Genomic DNA, 22,399 nt, shown 5'->3' on the forward strand with positions numbered 1-22,399 from the left:
CGCCGTGTTTGGAAAAACCTGTAATACCAGCGCTGTCTGTAAGTGAGCAGTGAGCATAAACTGCTCGTTAGCACCGCACAGCTTCTAACGCCTAACTCGTAATCTAGCCGTAAATTAAGAAAAATAAAAAAACTCTAAGCTTACAAAAAATTATAAACGAAATTATCAAAAACACAATTACAACAAAGCCCCCAAAAATAAAAACACCCCCTAACCTACAATAAACTACCAATAACCCTTAAAATTGCCTTTTGTAGGGCATTGCCCTAAGTTAAACAGTTCTTTTACCCTAAAAAAAGAACCCCCTAAAAGTAAACCCCCCCCCACCCAACCAACCCCCCAAAATAAAAAAACCTAACTCTAAAAAATCCTAACATACCCATTGCCCCTAAAGGGGCATTTGTATGGGCATTGCCCTTAAAAGGGCATTCAGCTCTTTTAAAAGTACCCAAAGCCCTAATCTAAAAAAAAAACGCACTAACCCCATAAAATCTACTCACGGTTCCTGAAGTCCCGACATCCATCTTCATCCAGGCAGCGAGAAGTCTTCATCCAGGCGACGAAACCTTCATCCATCTCAGGGACGTCTTCTATCTTTATCCCAGCGGCGCTATCCAGGACGACAAAGGCATCCTGCGTGGAGCGTCCTCTTCATACACTCACCGCCGTACACTGAAGTTGAATGCAAAACCCCTTACCCCAGAAAATCTACTCACGGTTCCTGATGTCCAGACATCCATCTCCATCCAGGAGGCGAGAAGTCTTCATCCAGGCAGCGACACCTTCATCGATCCTGGGTGACGTCTTTTATCTTCATCCCAGCGGCACAGAGCCATCCTGGATTTTTTTGGGGTGTTTTCTTTTTTAGATTAGGGCTTTGGGCTTTTGTAAAAGAGCCGAATGCCCTTTTAAGGGTAGTGAAAAAGAGCTGAATGCCCTTTTAAGGGCAATGCCCATACAAATACTGTATTTTTTTACAGGTAAAAGAGCATGTTAACTTAGGGCAATGTCCTACAAAAGGTAATTTTAAGGGCTATTGTTTATTTATTGTAGGCTAGGGGGTGTTTTTATTTTTATAGGGCTATTAGATTAGGTGTAATTGTTTTTATTTTTGATAATTTCGTTAATTAAATTTAGTAAACTTACGGCTAGATTTAGTGTTTTGTTGGTAAGGGTGAGAGTCCACATAAAGGCTGGAATCAGCCAATCAGAATCAAGTTCAATCTGATTGGCTGATCCAATCAGCCAATCAGATTGAGCTTGCATTCTAATGGCTGTTCCGATCAGCCAATAGAATGCGAGCTAAATCTGATTGGCTGATTCCATCAGCCAATCAGAATATTCCTACCTTAATTCCGATTGGCTGATAGAATCCTATCAGCCAATTGGAATTCGAGGGACGCCATCTTGGATGACGTCATTTAAAGGAACCGTCATTCGTCGTTCAGTCGTCGGCCAGGATGGATGTTCCGCGTCGGAGGTCTTCAGGATGCTGCCGCTCCATTCCAGTTGGATGTCGATAGAAGATGCCGCCTGGATGAAGACTTCAATCGGATGGAAGACCTCTTCTGCCCCACTTGGATGAAGACTTCTACCGGATCATGGACATCTTCAGCCCCCCGCTTGGGCTTGGATCAGGACATCGGAGGAGCTCTTCAGGACCGATCGGTGAACCTGGTATGGTGAAGATAAGGTAGGAAGATCTTCAGGGGCTTAGTGTTAGGTTTATTTAAGGGGGGTTTGGGTTAGATTAGGGGTATGTGGGTGGTGGGTTGTAATGTTGGGGGGGGGTATTGTATGTTTTTTTTACAGGCAAAAGAGCTGAACTTCTTGGGGCATGCCCCGCAAAGGGCCCTGTTCAGGGCTGGTAAGGTAAAAGAGCTTTTAACTTTAGTAATTTAGAATAGGGTAGGGCATTTTTTATTTTGGGGGGCTTTGTTGTTTTATTAGGGGGCTTAGAGTAGGTGTAATTAGTTTAAAATTGTTGTAATATTTTTCTTATGTTTGTAGATATTTTTTTATTTTTTGTAACTTAGTTCTTTTTTATTTTTTGTACTTTAGTTAGTTTATTTCATTGTAGTTATTTGTAGATATTGTATTTAATTAATGTATTGATAGTGTAGTGTTAGGTTTAATTGTAGGTAATTGTAGGTATTTTATTTAATTAATTTAATGATAGTATAGTGTTAGGTTTAATTGTAACTTAGGTTAGGATTTATTTTACAGGTAATTTTGTAATTATTTTAACTAGGTAAATATTAAATAGTTCTTAACTATTTAATAGCTATTGTACCTGGTTAAAATAATTACAAAGTTGCCTGTAAAATAAATATTAATCCTAAAATAGCTACAATGTAATTATAATTTATATTGTAGCTATATAAGGATTTATTTTACATGTAAGTATTTAGCTTTAAATAGGAATAATTTATTTAATAAGAGTTAATTAATTTCGTTAGATGTAAATTATATTTATCTTAGGGGGGTGTTAGTGTTAGGGTTAGACTTAGCTTTAGGGGTTAATACATTTATTAGAATAGCGGTGAGCTCCGGTCGGCAGATTAGGGGTTAATAATTGAAGTTAGGTGTCGGCAATGTTAGGGAGGGCAGATTAGGGGTTAATACTATTTATTATAGGGTTAGTGAGGCGGATTAGGGGTTAATAACTTTATTATAATAGCGGTGCGGTCCGGTCGGCAGATTAGGGGTTAATAAGTGTAGGCAGGTGGAGGCGACGTTGTGGGGGGCAAATTAGGGGTTAATAAATATAATATAGGGGTCGGCGGTGTTAGGGGCAGCAGATTTGGGGTACCTAAGGATAGCGTAGGTGGCGGCGCTTTGCGGTCGGCAGATTAGGGGTTAATAAGTGTAGGTAGCTGGCGGCGACGTTGTGGGGGGCAGGTTAGGGGTTACTAAATATAATATAGGGGTCGGCGGTGTTAGGGGCAGCAGATTAGGGTTACATAAGGATAACGTAGTTGGCGGTCGGCAGATTAGGGGTTAAAAAATTTAATCGAGTGTCGGCGATGTGGGGGGACCTCGGTTTAGGGGTACATAGGTAGTTTATGGGTGTTAGTGTACTTTAGAATACAGTAGTTAAGAGCTTTATGAACCGGCGTTAGCCCAGAAAGCTCTTAACTACTGACTTTTTTCCTGCGGCTGGAGTTTTGTCGTTAGAGTTCTAACGCTCACTTCAGCCACGACTCTAAATACCGGAGTTAGAAAAATCCCATTGAAAAGATAGGATACGCAATTTACGTAAGGGGATCTGCGGTATGGAAAAGTCGCGGCTGAAAAGTGAGCGTTAGACCCTTTTTTGAGTGACTCCAAATACCAAAGTTAGCCTAAAACCAGCGTTAGGAGCCTCCAATGCTGGTTTTCACGGCTAACGCCAAACTCCAAATCTAGGCCTAAGTGTTTTTTATTTTTCCAATCCTCTATTGTGAAATTTTGGTGAGCCTGTGCGAATTGTAGCCTCAGTTTCCTGTTCTTAACTGACAGAAGTGGTACCTGGTATGGTCTTCTGCTGCTGTAGCCCATCTGTATCAAGGTTTGATGTGTTTTGCGTTCAGAGATGGTATTCTGCATACCTTGGTTGTAACGAGTGGTTATTTGAATTACTGTTGCCTTTCTATCATCTCGAACCAGTCTGCCCATTCTCCTCTGACCTCTGTCATCAACAAGTCATTTTCGTCCACACAACTGCCGCTCACTGGATATTTTCTCTTTTTCGGACCATTCTCTGTAAACCCTAGAGATGGTTGTGCATGAAAATCCCAGTAGATCGTCAGTTTTTTAAATACTCAGACCAGCCCGTCTGGCACCAACAACCATGCCACGTTCAAATTCACTTAAATCCCCTTTCTTCCCCATTCTGATGCTCGGTTTGAACTTCAGCAAGTTGTCTTCACCACGTCTAAATGCCTAAATGCATTGAGTTGCTGCCATGTGATTGGCTAATTAGCAATTTGTGTTACCAAGCAATTGAACAGGTGTACCTAATAAAGTGGCCGGTGAGTGTATGTATGTATATATATATATATATATATATATATATATATATATATATATATATAAATATTCATGGGTTGAAAAACCCAGTTGTCCAGTCGTCCGCGATGACTATAAAACTAGGCCGGGGCTCTGTGAAGGAGGCAATCCGGGTGGTCTCTGGCCACTGTGTGTGATTAATCACCACTGACCCATCGTGGGACATTATATTGCATTGCAATCACGTTTATCCCAGGCAATTTTGAGATACAATTATCCCCATTACCATCCCCTATACTACTGCCATGCTGCCCATAAGTTTTTACAGCATGAATGCTCATTGCACTGTCAATAAACTGAGCTGTGAGCACTCATGCTTTAAGAGTTTCCTTATTCTCTTACTGGCCCCCTCGCCCTGTCTGCAGACTGGTAAGAGCCAGCTGCCAATCACTGTAGTGCTGCTTTCAGCTCCTGCCATAACGTTAAATCCACTATAGGTTGCGGTGGGTGGCTTATTAGTAGAAAGTACAGCTTGTCTTAATCATCATGAGAGGAATGTACATTTTACCACTAAAGCTGTAGCAAATGAACCACATGGCAGGAGGTGAAAAAAATGATGCAGCAGTACTGCAGGGATGGGTAGCTGGCTCTTACTGGTCTGCAGACAGGGTAGGTTGAGAGCTCCTTAACTTCAGGTATGGCTGAATTTCATTAAAGAGTTGTCAGTTTTGAAAGGGTGAAGTTAAAGGAACAGTCAAGTCCAAAATAAACTTTCATGATTCAGAAAGGGCATGTCATTTTAAACAACTTTCCAATTTACTTGTATCAATACAATATAATTTGCTTTGTTCTCTTGGTATTCTTAGTTGAAAGCTTAACCTAGGTAGGCTCATATGCTAATTTCTTAGACCTTGAAGGCGGCTTCTAATCTGAATGCATTTTGACAGTTTTTCACCACTAGAAGTGTGTCATATAGATAACATTGCGTTCCCACACGTAAAGTTACCTAGGAGTCAGAACTGATTATCTAAAATGCAAGTCTGTCAAAAGGGTACAAAAGACAAAGGGGCGCCTCATGTGTAGATCAGAGATGTAACAAATCTCACACTGAATAGAGAGCCAAATGGATACTCACATTTAGCTGGAGCACCCTTATGTGCTTGTGGTAGCGGGCTGATAACTAAGGGTGTATCAGCTAACCCAGGCAGCAGGTAACTCTCAGGAACACAAGATGCAGTACCCAGATGAAGTACTGAATGAAGTTCGCCCCAAAGAGCGATAGGGATAAAAGTAAGGTGCTAACACTTGGCTTTTGTAAAACACAGGGTTTATTAAAACTCACATAAAAACAAAAGCTTCAAGTGGTAAGAGGGCATAGACTTGTAAACCCCCCTAATGCAATGCATTTCTCGGCTATGGAATCGCCTTTTCCTCAGGCATATAGGCACCTTACTAACTCCTAAACCTTTAAACATTGAATAGACAATTAAAACAAAGGATAAACACACCCCCTTGGAGGCATGATTGAACACGTGTGTACAATTATAGTTTCTTTGTAAAACAATACCTAATAACAATTGCAACGTATAACCCACATTTAAAACACATTTGAAATCTGATGGAACACTTGCAGCATAACACCCCAATCACACCTATATGCAATATCTGATTGCAATATTGTGTTATGCCTCCACAGTATACAGAGTTACGTTTTAAGCCAAACTAAAAGCTGTCTCGAAAGTATCTAAATTGGGAGACCAGCCTCAACACTGCTTACTATTTGGTGGAATATATGGTATATACTGTGGAGGCATAACACGATATTGCAACCTTTTTGTGAGACAAGATTAATTCTGTCAAAAGAACTGAAATAAGGGGACAGTTTGCAAAGGCATAGATACAAGGTTATTACAGATGTAAAATGTGTATTATTATAACTATAGTTGTTTATGCAAAACTGGGGAATGGGTAATAAATGGATTATCTATCTTTTTAAACAACAAAAATTCTGGTGTTGACTGTCCCTTTAACAACAGAAATAAATTAAAGATGACTGTCACTTCAAATTTACCCTAAACATCTGACAAAAGGACCTTTAGTTTTATGTACTTTGGCTCTGCCTGACATATTTGTATTTACTGTTTGATTTTGCGTGTGTGTGCTGAAGAACATACATGCCATGATAATCACTCCTTGATATGCAAAGGTTTCAAAGACAAATAATCCATTTAAAATTTTTATATCTTGTAAGAGAATAACACCTAGATTACAAGTTTTGCGCTAAACAGGGTGCAAAACTAACGCCAAAATATTGCGTTATTGCACTCTCCATAGCGCTGCTATTACGAGTTACTGAAAGCCTCCTTGTGCTGTGCGTTATGGTGCGTTAAGCTCCATACCGTACAAAAACCAAGGGCTGAGTTTACGTGCTCGTGCATGCTTTCTTCCATAGACATCAATGGGGAGAGAGTGTTAGAAAAAAACTAACACCTGCAATGGCGGAATGGAGATCGCCGTAACGCAACCCCATTGATGTCTATGGGGAAAAGAAAGTTAGGTTTATTCAAACCTAACACCCTAACATAAACCCCAGTCTAAACACCCCTAATCGGCCAGCCCCCAACATCGCTGACACCTAAATAAAGTGATTAACCCCTAATCTGTCGCCCCCCAACATCGTGGACACTAATAAAAGTTATTAACCCCTAATCCACTGCTCCCAACATCGCTGACACTAAAAATAATTATTAATTATTATATATATATATAGGAATAGATTCTACACACGTAACCTCTATGATTCTGGGACTGACAATTCATACTTTGACTCATATAATGAGAAATCTACCCAATCCCCTGTAAATAGTGAATAGGTCCCTTTAGGTGTAAGAATAGAGGGGGAAGGAGGAGAGCATACAACACAAAGAACTCAGAGAAAAAGAAGGAAGGGAGGTGGGGGTACACAAACCAACAACAGACAATATCATATGATGACTCGGAACAGGCTACGCTACAATTAAGTGGCATGAATAATCACACTTCACTCTTAGGTGACCCCCCTTCTGAAAATAGTAATATAGTCAATCTGTCTGAATTTGATTTAAATTTGGAACATATTAAACTTTTGGAAAAGGGGTTAAGCTTTTGTCCTAGTGCCAAACTAGACACTTTTGAAGTGATTAAAGACCTTCGCTTATTTGCTCGTAAGTTAGCACTTAAGAAAATTATGACACCAAGGACTACCATTGATTTAACTGATCAAAAAGATAAAGAAGCCATTAATACTCTTGAGCAACTTTTGACTGGCCAAGAAATAGGTGTTAAGACTGAGATTAAACCTAAAATGGCTTTCAAGAAGAAATCTACATATATGCCTAGTTTTTCAACTATACCAAGTATAGCTACTTTTGTTAGGAATGTCACTGTAGAAATTGAACAGATACAACTTACTGGCATAATAGATGATAATTTGACTTGTAAAGAATGCCTTGCATTAAATGATCTGATACAGCATAATGAGCTAATGATAAAACCGGCGGATAAAGGAGGAAATGTAGTTATTCTCGATCAACAATACTATATAGAAGAGGCCAACAGACAGTTGGCTGATGTCGAACAATATCAAAGTGTAACACATGAAACATTCCTAAAATCCCAAAATGAGCTATTATTCTTCCTTAATGATGCCAGAAGAAAAGGCCTTGTAACTGGGCAGGAGCAGGGTTTTCTTTATAATGACAAACCTAAAGTGCCAGTCTTTTATTGGATACCAAAGCTGCATAAGTCAGCAACTAGACCCCCAGGATGCCCTATTATATCTGGGATAGGGGGTCCCACGGAAGGTATTAGTCAATATATAGATTCTTTCTTGAAGCCTTTTTTAACTGAATTGAGAACATTTACCCAAGATTCAATAGATGTCATCAGAAAATTAGATGGCATCACTGTATCAGAAAAAACTCAATTTGTTTCATTGGATGTTGAATCTTTATATTCTTCCATCCCAGATGATATAGGTATTCAAGCATGTGAAAATTTCTTAAAAACCAGAAGTACTGATTTTGATATGCATATCAAATTCGTAATTCAGCTCTTGGATTTTGTATTAAAAAACAATCGCCTAGATTACGAGTTCGGCGTTAGCTTTAAAAAGCAGCGTTAAGAGGTCCTAACGCTGCTTTTTAACGCCCGCTGGTATTACGAGTCAGGCAGGTACAGGTGTACCGCTCACTTTTTTTACGCGACTTTTCCATACCGCAAATGCCCTTATGTCAATTGCGTATCCTATATTTTTAATGGGATTTTCCTAACGCCTGTATTACAAGTCTTGGAGAAAGTCAAGACTCCTACCGCATATAAAAGTCAGTAGTTAAGAGTTTTATGGGCTAACGCCGGAACATAAAGCTCTTAACTAAAGTGCTACAAAGGACACTAACACCCATAAACTACCTATGAACCCCTAAACCGAGGCCCCCCCACATCGCAAACACTATAATAAAATTATTTAACCCCTAATCTGCCGACCGGACATTGCCGCCACCTACATTATACCTATGAACCCCTAATCTGCTGCCCCTAACATCGCCGACACCTACATTATATTTATTAACCCCTAATCTGCCATCCCCAATGTCGCCGCCACCTAACTACACTTATTAACCCCTAATCTGCCGACCGGACATCGCCGCCACTATAATAAATGTATTAACCCCTAAACCGCCGCACTCCCGCATCGCAAACACTATAATAAATTTTATTAACCCCTAATCTGCCGTCCCTAACATCGTCGCCACCTACCTACAATTATTAACCCCTAATATCCCACCACCAACGTTGCCGCTACTATAATAATAAAGTTATTAACCCCTAAACCTAAGTCTAACCCTAACCCTAACACCCCCCTAAGTTAAATATAATTTAAATAAATCTAAATAAAATTACTATAATTGAATAAATTAATCCTATTTAAAACTAAATACTTACCTATAAAATAAACCCTCAGGCCTAGATTTGGAGTTTGGGGGTAGCCGTGAAAACCAGCGTTAGAGGCTCCTAACGCTGGTTTTAGGCTACCGCCGGTATTTGCAGTCAGTCAGGAAAGGGTCTAACGCTCACTTTTCAGCCGCGACTTTTCCATACCGCAGTATGAATAGAATACGTCAATTGCGTATTCTATCTTTTCAATGGGATCTTTCTAACTCCGGTATTTAGAGTCGTGTCTGAAGTGAGCGTTAGAATTCTAACGACAAAACTCCAGGCGCAGAAAAAAGTCAGTAGTTAAGAGCTTTCTGGGCTCACGCCGGTTTATAAAGCTCTTAACTACTGTGCTCTAAAGTACACTAACACCCATAAACTACCTATGTACCCCTAAACCGAGGTCCCCCCACATCGCCGCCACTCGATTACATTTTTTTAACCCCTAATCTGCCGACCGCCACCTACGTTATACTTATGTACCCATAATCTGCTGCCCCTAACACCGCCGACCCCTATATTATATTTATTAACCCCTAACCTGCCCCCCACAACGTCGCCGCCAGCTACCTACAATAATTAACCCCTAATCTGCCGACCGCAAAGAGCCGCCACCTACATTATAGCTATGTACCCCTAATCTGCTGCCCCTAACACTGCCGACCCCTATATTATATTTATTAACCCCTAATCTGCCCCCCTCAACATCGCCTCCACCTGCCTACACTTATTAACCCCTTATCTGCCGAGCGGATCTCACCGCTACTATATTAAAGTTATTAACCCCTAATCCGCCTCACTTCCGCCTCAATAACCCTATAATAAATAGTATTAACCCCTAATCTGCCCTCCCTAACATCGCCGACACCTAACTTCAATTATTAACCCCTAATCTGCCGACCGAATCTCGCCGCTATTCTAATAAATGGATTAACCCCTAAAGCTAAGTCTAACCCTAACACTAACACCCCCCAAAGTTAAATATAATTTAAATCTAACGAAATAAATGAACTCTTATTAAATAAATTATTCCTATTTAAAGCTAAATACTTACCTGTAAAATAAACCCTAATATAGCTACAATATAAATTATAATTATATTATAGCTATTTTAGGATTTATATTTATTTTACAGGTAACTTTGTATTTTTTTTTAACCAGGTACAATAGCTATTAAATAGTTAAGAAATATTTAATAGCTAAAATAGTTAAAATAATTACAAAATTACCTGTAAAATAAATCCTAACCAAAGTTACAATTAAACCTAACACTACACCATCAATAAATTAATTAAATAAAATACCTACAATTACCTACAATTAAACCTAACACTACACTATCAATAAATTAATTAAATACAATATCTACAAATAAATACAATGAAATAAACTAACTAAAGTACAAAAAATAAAAAAGAACTAAGTTACAAAAAATAAAAAAATATTTACAAACATCAGAAAAATATTACAACAATTTTAAACTAATTACACCTACTCTAAGCCCCCTAATAAAATAACAAAGACCCCCAAAATAAAAAAATGCCCTACCCTATTCTAAATTACTAAAGTTCAAAGCTCTTTTACCTTACCAGCCCTGAACAGGGCCCTTTGCGGGGCATGCCCCAAAGAATTCAGCTCTTTTGCCTGTAAAAAAAAACATACAATACCCTCCCCAACATTACAACCCACCACCCACATACCCCTAATCTAACCCAAACCCCCCTTAAATAAACCTAACACTAAGCCCCTGAAGATCTTCCTACCTTGTCTTCACCATGCCAGGTATCACCGATCGTTCCAGGCTCCGAAATCTTCTTCTAAGCCCAAGCGGGGGCTAGACATCCATCATCCGACGGCTGAAGAAGTCCAGAAGAGGCTCTAAAGTCTTCATCCTATCTGGGAAGAAGAGTAGATCCGGACCGGCAACCATCTTCTTCCAAGCGGCATCTTCTATCTTCATCCGATGAGGACCGGCTCCATCTTGAAGACCTCCATCGCGGATCCATCCTTCTTCTCCGACGACTTCCCAATGAATGACGGTTCCTTTAAGGGATCAGCCAATAGAATGCAAGCTCAATCTGATTGGCTGATTGAATCTGCCAATCGGACTGAACTTGATTCTGATTGGCTGATTCCATCAGCCAATCAGAATTTTCCTACCTTAATTCCGATTGGCTGATAGAATCCTATCAGCCAATCGGAATTCGAGGGACGCCATCTTGGATGACGTCCCTTAAAGGAACCGTCATTCGTCGGGAAGTCGTCGGAGAAGAAGGATGGATCCGCGATGGAGGTCTTCAAGATGGAGTCGGTCCTCATCGGATGAAGATAGAAGATGCCGCTTGGAAGAAGATGGTTGCCGGTCCGGATCTACTCTTCTTCCCGGATAGGATGAAGACTTTGGACCCTCTTCTGGACTTCTTCAGCCGTCGGATGATGGATGTCTAGACCCGCTTGGGCTTAGATGAAGATTTCGGAGCCTGTAAAGATCGGTGATACCTGGCATGGTGAAGACAAGGTAGGAAGATCTTCAGGGGCTTAGTGTTAGGTTTATTTAAGGGGGTTTGGGTTAGATTAGGGGTATGTGGGTGGTGGGTTGTAATGTTGGGGGGGGGTATTGTATGTTTTTTTTTGGGGGGGTCTTTGTTATTTTATTAGGGGGCTTAGAGTAGGTGTAATTAGTTTAAAATTGTTGTAATATTTTTCTAATGTTTGTAAATATTTTTTTATTTTTTGTAACTTAGTTCTTTTTTATTTTTTGTACTTTAGTTAGTTTATTTAATTGTATTTATTTGTAGATATTGTATTTAATTCATTTATTGATAGTGTAGTGTTAGGTTTAATTGTAGATAATTGTAGGTATTGTATTTAATTCATTTATTGATAGTGTAGTGTTAGGTTTAATTGTAACTTAGGTTAGGATTTATTTTACAGGTAATTTTGTAATTATTTTAACTATTTTAGCTATTAAATAGTTCTTAACTATTTAATAGCTATTGTACCTGGTTAAAATAAATACAAAGTTACCTGTAAAATAAATATAAATCCTAAAATAGCTATAATATAATTATAATTTATATTGTAGCTATATTAGGGTTTATTTTACAGGTAAGTATTTAGCTTTAAATAGGAATAATTTATTTAATAAGAGTTAATTAATTTCGTTAGATTTAAATTATATTTAATTTAGGGGGGTGTTAGTGTTAGGGTTAGACTTAGCTTTAGGGGTTAATACATTTATTAGAATAGCGGTGAGCTCCAGTCGGCAGATTAGGGGTTAATGTTTGAAGTTAGGTGTCGGCGATGTTAGGGAGGGAAGATTAGGGGTTAATACTATTTATTATAGGGTTAGTGAGGCGGATTAGGGGTTAATAACTTTATTATAATAGCGGTGCGGTCTGCTCAGCAGATTAGGGATTAATAAGTATAGGCAGGTGGAGGCGACGTTGTGGGGGCAGATTAGGGGTTAATAAATATAATATAGGGGTCGGCGATGTTAGGGCAGCAGATTAGGGGTACATAGGGATAATGTAAGTAGCGGCGGTTTACGGAGCGGCAGATTAGGGGTTAATAATAATATGCAGGGGTCAGCGATAGCGGGGGCGGCAGATTAGGGGTTAATAAGTATAAGGTTAGGGGTGTTTAGACTCGGGGTACATGTTAGAGTGTTAGGTGCAGACGTAGGAAGTGTTTCCCCATAGCAAACAATGGGGCTGCGTTAGGAGCTGAACGCGGCTTTTTTGCAGGTGTTAGGTTTTTTTTCAGCTCAAACAGCCCCATTGTTTTCTATGGGGGAATCGTGCACGAGCACGTTTTTGAAGCTGGCCGCTTCCGTAAGCAATCGTAATTCGAGGGACGCCATCTTGGATGATGTCATTTAAAGGAACCTTCATTCTTCGTTAGGACTTTGATTGAAGAGGATAGCTCGGCGTCGGTTGGATAGAAGATGGCTCCGCTCCAGAAGGATGAAGATAGAAGATGCTGCCTGGATGAAGATGTCTGCCGGTCCAGATGTCCTCTTCTGCCCCATCGGTGCCCGGCTGGGTGAACACGGCTCAAGGTAGGGTGATCTTCAATGGGGTTGTGTTAGGTTTTTTTAAGGGGGGATCGGGTGGGTTTTAGAGTAGGGGTGTGTGGGTGGTGGTTTGTAATGTTGGGGGTGTATTGTATTTCTTTTTTTAACATGTAAAAGAGCTGAATACTTTGGGGCAATGCCCCGCAAAAAGCCCTTTTAAGGGCTGGTAAAAGAGCTGATTACTTTGTAATTTAGTTTAGGATGGGGAATTTTATTATTTTGGGGGGCTTTTTTATTTTATTAGGGGGCTTAGATTAGGTGTAATTATATTAAACTTCTTGTAATATTTTTTATTTTTTGTAATTTAGTGTTTGTTTTTTGTAATATAGTTTAGTTTATTTAATTGTATTTTATTTTAGATAATTGTAGTTAATTAATTTAATTAATTAATGTATTGATAGTGTAGTGTTAGGTGTATTTGTAACTTAGGTTAGGATTTATTTTACAGGTAATTTTGTACTTATTTTAACTAGGTAGCTATTAAATAGTTATTAACTATTTAATAGCTATTGTACCTAGTTAAAATAAATACAAAGTTGCCTGTAAAATAAATATAAATCCTAAAATAGCTACAATGTAACTATTAGTTATATTGTAGCTATATTAGGGTTTATTTTATAGGTAAGTATTTAGTTTTAAATAGGAATAATTTATTTAATTATAGAAATTTTATTTAGGTTTATTAAAAATAGATTTAAGTTACGGGGTGTTAGGGTTAGGTTTAGGGGTTTATACATTTAATATAGTAGCAGTGATGTTGGGGGCGGCAGATTAGGGGTTAATAAATATAATATAGGTGTCGGCGATGTTAGGGGCAGCAGATTAGGGGTACATAGGGATAATGTAGGTGGCGGCAGTGTCCGGAGCGGCAGATTAGGGGTTAATAGTATAATGCAGGTGCCGACAATGTTGGGGGTGGCAGATTAGAGGTTAATAAGCGTAAGGTTAGGGGTGTTTAGACTCGGGTTCATGTTATGGTGTTAGGTGTAGACTTAGAAAGTGTTTCCCCATAGGAAACAATGGGGCTGTGTTAAGAGCTGAACGCTGCTTTTTTGCAGGTGTTAGGTTTTTTTTAGCCAGCTCAGCCCCATTGTATCCTATGTGGAAATCATGCACGAGCACATTTTTCCTGCTTACTGCTACCGTAAGCAACACTGGTATTACAGGGAGAAGTGGCGCTAAATTTGCTCAACGCTCACTTTTCTGAGGCTAACGCAGCCATTCAGAAAACTTGTAATACCAGCGTTGTTTAAAGTGAGCGCTGGAAAAGGAGCATTAGCTCCGCAAGTTTTTACCTACAAAACTTGTAATCTATCCGAGGTACTGACATGGGGACCACGTGTGCTCCCACCTATGCCTGCCTACGCCTTGGGTACTGGGAGAACCAGGTTGTGTTTGGAGATCTGGCCGCCTGGATGGAAGCAGACGTGACCCTATGGATTAGGTATGTGGACGATATATTGATATTGTGGGAAGGTACTAACAATGAATTACAGGAATTTGTGGCTATTTTGAATAGAAATAGTTTTAATATCTTTCTCACATGTACAAGTAGCTTCTCAAGCATTAGCTTTTTGGATTTGCTTATAAGCAAGAGAGGTAACTTGATCCATACAGAAGTGTATAGAAAGCCCACTGCCTCTAATAGTATTCTGCTAGGCACTAGCCACCATCCTGAAAATTTTAAAAAAGGTATTCCTTATGGCCAATTTCTTCGCTTACGTAGGGCATGTTCTGATATACATACATTTAACAAACAAGCTTTGGAAATGACAGACAGATTTCAGCAAAGAGGGTACTCCAAAAGGGCATTGAAGAGAGCTAAGTATCGAGCCCAAAAACAAGAAAGACCTTATCTTCTGTATGGCCAGATAGATCAGCATACCGTAGATAACAAAGTACGCTTCATAACTAAACATAATTCACATTGGCAAAAATTAAGAATGATTCTTCAAAATAATTGGTATTTACTGTCTCAGGATGAAGATCTCTCTGAATGTATTGATGAATACCCGTCAATGACTGCGCAGAGAGCTAGTAATCTTAAGGACCTACTTGTGAAAGCGATTTTGTGAAAGTAACTCAAAGGGATTGGTTGTCTAACCACTCACAAAGTATTGTAGGCTGCTCGCTTTGTGGCCATTGTGTGGCTTGTTCATTTGTTAAACGAGCAAAAACTTTTGAAACTACTACCGGTAGAAGTTACCACATTAAATCTTTAATTAACTGCTCCAGTATGGGCATTATTTATCTGTTATCCTGTGCGTGCCCTTGTTTCTATATAGGTAAGACCTATAGGGAATTTAGGGCATGCATTTATGAGCATCTTCGTGAAAATATTAAACAAGTAAATGTAGATAGCCCAATTGCTAGACATTTTGCCCAATACCATAACGCTAAACTGGATGGCTTGGAATTCATAGGAATTGAGCAGGTAAAACAGCACAGAAGAGGTGGAAATATTGACACCATCCTTCTTCAAAAAGAAACCAGGTGGATTTACCACCTAAAAACACTGTCCCCTATAGGATTAAATGAAAAACTAGAGTTTGCCTCATTTCTTCCAAAAATTAGTGTTTGAAAAAGAAAAATATATACACACAATGTATGTATCAGTTGTTCATCTTCCCTTCTCTCAGTGACCAGGACCCTCCTAGGGCACCAACCTAGCTCTCTACTCGCAATTTTGAATTTGTAGACTTAACGATATTGTTGCAGTATAATTTTGATATTTAATATATGTCTAATATATACTCTAATATATACTCAATTGCATAGACACATATAGAATGTTTGCACACAATTTATATATTGAGCTAGTGTCACTTTAAACATGATTAACTACTGATCACAAAGCAGTTGTACCTAGGTGGGTGTTGGACTTCCCACGACTCAGTTTCTTTTGGCACAGGTTGCAAATGGCATCGCTGTTGTCAGAGGCAGACACACAAAAAATATGCCACACTGCTGAGCTCTGCGATGACGGCATTCTGGTGGTGGCAACAGCATGTGTTGATTGGCGTGATGTCTGGCTGACCCCGGGTGCCGATGCATGCTGTCTGACTGTGCCACTATCTCCTTGCGACGACCTCCCCCTGCTTCCAACTCGTCTCCTCCTCCTCCTCTCTATCTCCCCATCTGAACTTTCCCCCTCTTCTTCTTCTCTTCTAGCAGGCACCCACGTGACATCCACGGATGCATCATCATCAACCGCTTCACTTGTATCCGACAAATCAACAAAGGAAGCAGCAGCGGGTACAACATCACCATCATCATCACACCATACGTCCATGTCTGTAATGCTGCCTGACTGAGACATATCACTATAATCTACATCCTCTGTCATTGATGGTTGTGCATCACTCATTTCTTCAAACTGATGTGTCAATAACTCCTCTGACAGATCAAGTGAAGTGGCTGTGGGGCTAGTGTTGATGGTGGTGGCAGGCGGGCGAGTGGCACTGGTCACTTGAGAGGTGCCTGAAGCTAAGCTGGAGGTGGATGGTGCATCAAGGTTACGAGCGGAAGCTGTAGAAGATTGGGTGTCCTGTGTTAGCCAGTCAACTAGGTCCTCCTCAGAACTTTTCGCATTCATGGCACGTGGCCCCTGAACACTGTGCATTATTGTAGGGTCAAAGGGAATCACAGCACCACGACCACGACGGCACCTGCAGGTGGCCTGCCTCTGCCTGTCATTTTTTTTTTAAAATGTACACTTACACTACTATTGAACAAAATATGAGTGGTGCCACTGGGCAAGTGGGCACAGTATACGCTGTGAGCCTGACACAAAAAAGCAGACTGATGTTTCACAATCCAAAAAGTTTACTTTTTTTTAAATGTACACTTACACTACTATTAAACAAGATATGAGTGGTGGCAGAGTGGGCAAGTGGGCACAGTAAGTATACGCTGTTAGCCTGACACAAAAAAGCAGACTGATGTTTCACAGTCAAAAATGTATATTTTTTAAATATTTAAACTACTGTTACAACAAATATGAGTGGTGCCACTAACTTGGCAAGTGGGCCTGGCACACACGCTGGCAGGCAGGCAAATGCAAAAAGATTACACTAGCAGACTTATGTTTCACAGTCAAAAAAGTTTATTTTTTTTAAATGTACACTTACACTACTATTAAACAAGATATGAGTGGTGGCACAGTGGGCAAGTGGGCACAGTAAGTATACGCTGTGAGCCTGACACAAAAAAGCAGACTGATGTTTCACAGTCAAAAATGTATATTTTTTAAATATTTAAACTACTGTTACAACAAATATGAGTGGTGCCACTAACTTGGCAAGTGGGCCTGGCACACACACTGGCAGGCAGGCAAATGCAATAAGATTACACTAGCAGACTGATGTTTCACAGTCAAAAAAGTTTTTTTTTTAAATATTTACACTACTGTTACAACAGATATGAGTGGTGGCACTAGTTGGCAAGTGGGCTGGCACACACGCTGGCAGGCAGGCAACTGCAATTAGATTAAACAAGCAGACTGATGTTTCACAGTCAAAAAAGTTTTTTTAGAAATATTTACACTACTGTTACAACAAATATGAGTGGTGGCACTAACTTGGCAAGTGGACCTGGCACACACGCTGGCAGGCAGGCAACTTCAATTAGATTACACTAGCAGACTGATGTTTCACAGTCAAAAAAGTTTTTTTTTAAATATTTACACTACTGTTACAACAGATATGAGTGGTGGCACTAGTTGGCAAGTAGGCCAGGCACACACGCTGGCAGGCAGGCAACTGCAATTAGATTACACTAGCCGACTGATGTTTCACAGTCAAAAAAGTTTTTTTAAAAAATATTTACAATACTTTTATAACAAATATGATTGGTGGCACTAGTTGGCAAGTGGGCCTGGCACACACGCTGGCAGGCAGGCAACTGCCATTAGATTTCCTAGCAGACTGATGTTTCACAGTCAAAAAAGTTTTTTTTTAAAATATTTACACTACTGTTATAACAAATATGAGTGGTGGCACTAGTTGGCAAGTGGGCCTGGCACACACGCTGGCAGGCAGGCAACTGCAATTAGATTACACTAGCTGACTGATGTTTCACAGTCAAAAAAGTTTTTTTTTAAAATATTTACAATACTGTTATAACAAATATGATTGGTGGCACTAGTTGGCAAGTGGGCCTGGCACACACGCTGGCAGGCAGGCAACTGCCATTAGATTGCACTAGCAGACTGATGTTTCACAGTCAAAAACGTTTTTTTTTTAAATATTTACACTACTGTTACAACAAATAGGAGTGGTGGCACTGGGCAAGTGGGCCTGGCACACATGCTGGCAGGCAGGCAACTGCAATTAGATTACACTAGCAGACTGATGTTTCACAGTCAAAAAAGTTTTTTTTTAAATATTTACACTACTGTTATAACAAATATGAGTGGTGGCACTAGTTGGCAAGTGGGCCTGGCACACACGCTGGCAGGCAGGCAACTGAAATTAGATTACACTAGCTGACTGATGTTTCACAGTCAAAAAAGTTTTTTTGTAAATATTTACAATACTTTTATAACAAATATGATTGGTGGCACTAGTTGGCAAGTGGGCCTGGCACACATGCTGGCAGGCAGGCAACTGCAATTAGATTGCACTAGCAGACTGATGTTTCACAGTCAAAAACGTTTTTTTTAAAAAATATTTACACTACTGTTACAACAAATATGAGTGGTGCCACTAACTTGGCAAGTGGGCCTGGCACACACGCTGGCAGGCAGGCAACTTCAATTAGATTACACTAGCAGACTGATGTTTCACAGTCAAAAAAGTTTTTTTTTAAATATTTACACTACTGTTATAACAAATATGATTGGTGGCACTAGTTGGCAAGTGGGCCTGGCACACACGCTGGCAGGCAGGCAACTGCAATTAGATTACACTAGCTGACTGATGTTTCACAGTCAAAAAAGTTTTTTTTTTTAAATATTTACAATATTGTTATAACAAATATGATTGGTGGCACTAGTTGGCAAGTGGGCCTGGCACACACGCTGGCAGGCAGGCAACTGCAATTGGATTGCACTAGCAGACTGATGTTTCACAGTCAAAAAATTTTTTTTTAAAATATTTACACTACTGTTACAACAAATATGAGTGGTGCCACTAACTTAGCAAGTGGGCCTGGCACACACGCTGGCAGGCAGGCATCTTCAATTAGATTACACTAACAGACTGATGCTTCAAAGTCAAAATAGTTTTTTTTTAAATATTTACACTACTGTTATAACAAATATGATTGGTGGCACTATTTGGAAAGTGGACCTGGCACACACGCTGGCAGGCAGGCAACTGCAATTAAATAACACTAGCAGACTGATGTAAAAGTTTTTTTAAAAAAAAATTACACCAATGTTACAACAGATATGAGTGGTGGCACTGAGGATGGAAGTAGGCACAGTATATGCTGTGAGCCTGACACACAGGGTGGCACTAGTGGCAGGTTGGCCTGGCAACTAAAATTAAATAACACTAGCAGACTGACTCACGCCGCAGCCAGGCGCAGAGCAGACAAGCACCGCAATCAAGTAAGCGATAGAGACACCCTGATACCTAGCTAAAGTAAGACCCCTGTAACGACATTTATCTGACATTTGCTCTCGCCTTGCTGAGGGTGGTCTGAGTGTCCTAAGGGATATCAGAAGAGCAGGCCAGACAGCCGGAGCCAGAGTTCTGAACTTTATGTGGATATCCACGCGGCTGCCACAATCACTTTATCTAGGGGAACATATTGCAACACACGGCACTTTAAATCAAAGAGGCATATGCCCCCCGCTTGACAGCATAGTCTACCTGGCATAAAGAGCGTTACAGAGTGGTGACGATCATACAACCGGGGCCATCGCTAAGTAGGCACACAGCACCGACTAGGTGTAAAATACTTCAAGCATACCGGTCACTAGTCAGCCTATATCCACAACGGATCACAGCGGTCTAAACCTTCTTGGGATGGCCTAACTCCTGATTAGTTATCCTACATATAACATCTTGAGACTCGAGAGCTGGAAAGTCTTTATTTGTGGGATTCATTGACTACAAGTACAAGAGAGCACATCACACAACATGTTCCCCGGGGGCTTATAGAAAGATACAGATAAAAATAACAGAGTATTGATCACAATAAGCTTCGATGAAAGTTGATAAATTCTTTTTCAAGATTCCACCCACTACACCTGCAGACATGTCGCACAGAGCGAAACACACCGACAACAAGAGACAGCAGAAATTTATGGCAGAAAATCAAGCAGATGATACCGCCTTGATGTCTCAGGATACCTCCCCGAGATTAGACCACAGTGCTCTACTGCAAGAATTAAAATCTTTTTTCCTCCCAAAGATGGATTCATTACAAACAGGTGTGGACACCCTTACATGTGAAGTACGCCAGTTTGCAACTAGAATAACTGCTGCTGAGACTAGGATCTCAGACGTAGAGGACAGACAGGTCTCACATGACGCAACTATCAAACAACTGGTAAGGAAAACACAAATACTCCAAGACCGAGTAGACGACCTGGAAAACAGAAGTCGGCGCAACAACCTTCGGTTGGTGGGGGTGCCAGAATCTATCAAAGGCAAAACCTTGCTGGAGTTTGTGGCTCTGACCTTTCCGAAACTTCTGGGTATTCATCCAGACATTCTACCAATCGATGTAGAAAGAGCGCACCGCATAGGCCCGGAGAGAGGCCTGGAGCAGGAAAAAAACAAGCCACGCCAAATTATCTTCAAATGCTTGAACTTTCAAGAAAAACTCAAAATCCTCAGAGCCTATCAGGCCCGCAAAGACACCATATATGAAGGATCAAAGCTTCTCCTTTTCCAGGACTATTCCATGGACGTAACTAAGCAAAGAAAAGAGTTCGCTCCTCTGTGTTCCATGCTACACGAGCAGGGAAGACAAGTAGCCTTATTGTTTCCAGCAAAGCTTCGACTACATACACCGCATGGGATCAAGCTCTTTCATTCACCACAAGCCCTGAAAAGTTTTTTGGCCACTGAAGAAAGTCAACACCATCCAGTATGAACTTAATTCCTCATCCTAATTGGGATATATCTAGTTCAAGAAGAGTTGATCTTCCTGACATTCTCACCATAAAGTTTCAAGTTTCAAATTTCAAATTCAAATTTAATTTTAAAAATAAAATGGCTGTACAGGCATTACTGCCATATTACACTGGGAGACTTGGTGGCCCTTGGGTCACGAAGAAGGACTGTTGCAGTGGGGGGTCATCCCAGCCCCCATGGGTAATGTTGTACCAACTTTATTTTGTATATCATGGTTATATTTTATTATGGTTTTTAAGTTTTATTGGTTATACAAGTCTCAGCAGCTGTTGTGTTCCAAGACAGCTATTTTTGCCAGCAGATGTAAAGATTGATTTGCAAGCAACAGGTTGGGTTAAGATGTTAAGTTATAAGTCCTTATCACATACTGGTGCAAAACATTCGGCAACTGGCAGACAAGCAACCACACCACCTCACTCATTAAGGGGGATGGGGGGGGGAACGGGGTGAGCAGAGTCAGACACACACTATTAGATCTTACTGTTACAATAGCCATACTGGGGGGGGAAATGACCGGGTTTGTGGGGGTCATAGAGGCTATTCACTTTACAGGATACTAGATCAACCATGAATCATATACACACACACACACACAATTTGGACAGATCCAGACCACACTTACAGCACTCCATGACACGGTTAATTAGTGAGGCGCTAAAAATAACCTTACACAGTTGGTCAGTAAATCCTCAGATAAAGAAGAGTCTAACCACGAACCCTAGAGAAGTATTTGTAAAAGATGTTGGTCTATTGTTTTAGATGCTCTGTGAAATGTTATATCTACTTGTGGAATTTCTTGAATATACTTTGTCCTGCAATGAGTTATCAACTTCTGAACCTTACCTCCCTCTACCTTGACTCTCTTGGTCCAATCCCCCTCTTCTCTTTTCGTTTCTTTTCCTTTCATTTCTCCAGTTCTTGTCCTCTCCCCGTCCCCCCCTTTCCTTTCCCCTTTTTTTTTTTTTTTTTTTTTTTTTTTTTTTTGTCTCCACACACACCAGACTACACAAAACTTATATAGATGCCACTTAAAGTTATAACCTGGAATGTGGGGGGCCTCAATACACCTATCAAACGAAAGGCGGTCCTTAATCACCTCAGAAAACTGGGCGCAGACATTGCTATGCTTCAAGAGACGCACCTCACAGACCTAGAACACCAAAAATTAAAGAGGGAGTGGGTGAATCAAGTAATCTTTTTGTCTCACACGAAAGCCAGTAGGGGTTTAGCAGTAATGTTCGGGAAAAAACTGAAGGTCAACATAAAATCT

This window comes from Bombina bombina, chromosome 1 (genome assembly GCF_027579735.1).
Source record: "Bombina bombina isolate aBomBom1 chromosome 1, aBomBom1.pri, whole genome shotgun sequence".
NCBI lineage: Eukaryota > Metazoa > Chordata > Amphibia > Anura > Bombinatoridae > Bombina > Bombina bombina.